This window comes from Meleagris gallopavo, unplaced genomic scaffold (assembly GCF_000146605.3).
Source record: "Meleagris gallopavo isolate NT-WF06-2002-E0010 breed Aviagen turkey brand Nicholas breeding stock unplaced genomic scaffold, Turkey_5.1 ChrUn_random_7180001834503, whole genome shotgun sequence".
Classification (NCBI taxonomy): Eukaryota; Metazoa; Chordata; class Aves; order Galliformes; family Phasianidae; genus Meleagris; species Meleagris gallopavo.
The window spans coordinates 1-3,128 of record NW_011105749.1 but is presented as its reverse complement, the minus strand read 5'-3'; the positions used below and the strand labels follow the sequence as shown (position 1 = coordinate 3,128).

Sequence of the window (3,128 nt, the reverse complement as noted above, 5' to 3'; positions counted from 1 at the left end):
TTGTCCCTTATCTTGTACTTCTCTTTCATGTGCCTTGGCACAGCTTTCAGGGTGATCTGTTCCATCACCTTTCCAGCAGAGTGGTGAGACTGACAGGTCAGTAATTCCCTGTGTCGTCCATTCTCCATTTCATAAAAGCAGACATGACATTGCAGAAAAGCACCAGGTAATCTACTGGGATGACAGGGGAGAAAGAGAGCACCAAGGGGAGAGGGTCTATGGAGATGACCCAAGAAAAGTGAGGGAGGGGATTTCCTCAGAGGCAGCAAAAGTGTGGAGATGCTGGGGGTTGAACCCAGGGCCTCCTGCATGCAAAGCAGGCGCTCTACCGCTGAGCTACATCCCCTGGGTGGTGGTGGTAGTGAGGATGATTGATGATGATGATGATGATGATGATGATGATGACGACGACGACGATGACGACAACGACGATGACAAGGACAGTAATGATGATGACAACGATGATGATTATGATGATGACAATTATGATGATGACGACGACGACAATGATGACGACGATGACGACGATGATGATGTTGGTGGTAGTAGTTCTGCTGGAGTTCCGTTTTTAGGCAAATTTTCCTCAATCCTCTTTCTCAGTTGATGCTTTCCTGCTAGCAGCCCCCCCTGTTGTGACCCATGCACACAGGGTTTCCTTCATGGCCATCTGAATAGCTCTTAGGGATCAATTCTTTTCTATACCTGCATTGCAACCACCTTGCCTCTCCATCCATGCCTGTTCCCATATGAACTGTTTCAAGCTATCATTTGCAGGGCTCGATTTGTGTCAATCATCCCACCACATTACGTCATGGTGATTACATTACAGTTCTCCACTTGTACAGTGGTTCCCAACCCCTCCTCTTTCTTTTCCACGCTCTCTGCATTGGTGCAGAGGCACCAGCTGGGCTATTAGCTGTGTCAGCCACCGAGAGGAGAATGCTGGAACTCCTCTGAGCCAATTCACAGGTGTTTCTCTGTTGATTCCAACACTATCAGCAGCCCCTGCCTCTTCTCTATCACCCAGGGACTCCATCCTCCTTCCACCATTACATCTTGTTGAAAGCTCTGATTGTAATTCTGGACAGCTTGGAGGCTAGGACACACTTGCCTCACTTGGCCCCATCAGCAGTGTGCAGGCCTGTTTCCTCAAAGGTGTGTCCAGGATTGCAGAAGCTGAAACCTTGAGAATGGCACCATGCAGACAGGCGTTCACCTGTTGCTTCTTCCTGAATCCCCTTTCTGACCTTGAATACAGAAGATAGCAACACGCTCAGTGCTCCTGATCCTTTTAGCACTGCTCCCAGGACATGCAGTCCTTGCACTGCTCCCTGTGTGTTGCTTGTTACAGAAGTGGCCGTTGGCCACAGTTGATCCTCACCACTCCCAGGACTGGTCAGCCATTCTCACAAAGCTGCACTCTCCTGGATAGCCTCTCCACTGTCCCACGCATTCAGGATACATCCAAGGATGGGCATGTCAGCCTTTCCCTGTGCAATCTATTCCGTTTTCTGTCCTCCACAATTGTAAAAAATCCTTCCTAATGTCCGATCTGAACCTCCCCTGCAACAACGTGAGTCTGCTTTCTTGCCATCTATCACTTGGCATTAGAGGAAAGAGGCTGACACCCTTCTCATTGCAACCTGCCTTCAGGTAGCTGTAGACAGTGAAGAGTTCTCCCCTCAGCCTCTTTTTCTCCACTTTAAACAACCTCACTTTCCTCAGCTCCTCCTCATATCATGTTTTCTGGTCTCTTCACCAGTTTTGTTGCTCTTTTCCGAATCCATTCCCGCTACTCAGCATCCTCCTTGTACCAAGAAGCCAAAACAGAACACAGTATTCAAGGTGTGGTCTCATTGGTAATGTGTACAAGGGAACAATCCCTTCCTTAATGTTGTTGGTTGCTCTACTTCTGATGCAAGTGTGAAAGTGTGCAAGTGTGCTCTCCTTTCCTCCTCCTCCTCACTCCCCCTGCTTCCTACTTCAGAGTGGCCTTGTAAATAAGGCCTTGTACAAGGAAGACAATGAGCAAGAGTACTTTTGCTAAAACAGATTAACGGCCAAAAATCTGCCTCACACTGGGGACCTGGTAAAACAGACAGCAGACACCTGGTTCAACAGCTGAAAGCCAATCGAGCAGGCACCTCAAAAGTATGACTGTCAATCAATCCTCACACCCCATAAATAGTGAGCAGCCCACAGAATGGCCTGGGTTGAAAAGGACCACAAAAATCACCCAGTTCCAACCCCATGCTGTGTGCAGGGTCACCAACCACCAGACCAGGCTGCCCAGAGCCACATCCAGCCTGGCCTTGAATGCCTCCAGGGATGGGGCATCCACAGCCTCCTTGGGCAATCTGTTCCAGTGCCTCACCACCCCCTGGGTGAAAAACTTCCTCCTAATATCTAACCTAAACCTCCCCTGTCTCAGTTTAAAACCTTGTCCCTTGTTCCATCAGGTCCTGGAGCTCTCCATAAGGGCAGCAAGTTGCATGGCAGGGCTGCCCTCAAGTAAGGACATCTCTTGAGGTTTGTCCTGTGCAGAGATCCCTTGCACTGCAATGCCAAGATGCCTTACCAATACTGATCCTCGCTAGGTGGCCAGTAGTTTGTTTAAGTCTTGTTAGCTCTGCTAAGATTGTATCTTAGATTGATTGTGAACAAATGATCCCTAAAACATACATTGCTGACCAAGCGTGGGGCGAGGAGCAGATCCAGGTACAGCTGGGCTCCTTACTTCTGAGGTTCAGGGAGTTCACTCTGAACCTAATAGCTCAGCAGGAGGGTCTCCTGTCTGTGAGTGTTTAACCCTACCCTCTGTGCATCCAGCCCTGTCTTATATGATGGTTAAGTTGCTGTGAAATCACTACATTGTATCTATATTATATCAATAAATACATCTCTCCTCTCTCTCACCAGTACAGCGTAGTTGTTGCCATCTGTGGCAGCAGGGCTGGCTGCCACTGGCATCCTTGTCCTCCGGGGTGCTCTGCTGACTCAGCTCAGCCAGCTGTAGCCCAGCACCCCTTTTCTGCAGGGCAGCTTTCCAGGCGCTCTTCTCCAAGCCTGTGCTGCTGCATGAGGCTGTTATCACCCAAGTGCAGTGCCCAGCACTTACCTTGTTGAAC

At 49.3% G+C, this 3,128-nt stretch overlaps 1 non-coding gene across 1 annotated transcript; it reads right to left on the bottom strand.

The window, feature by feature from the left end:
- Window positions 1–274: 274 nt before the first annotated feature.
- TRNAA-UGC lies at window positions 275–346 on the bottom strand. The gene has a single exon. It is a non-coding gene; the product is annotated as a tRNA-Ala (tRNA).
- Between the last annotated feature and the right edge of the window lie 2,782 nt (window positions 347–3,128).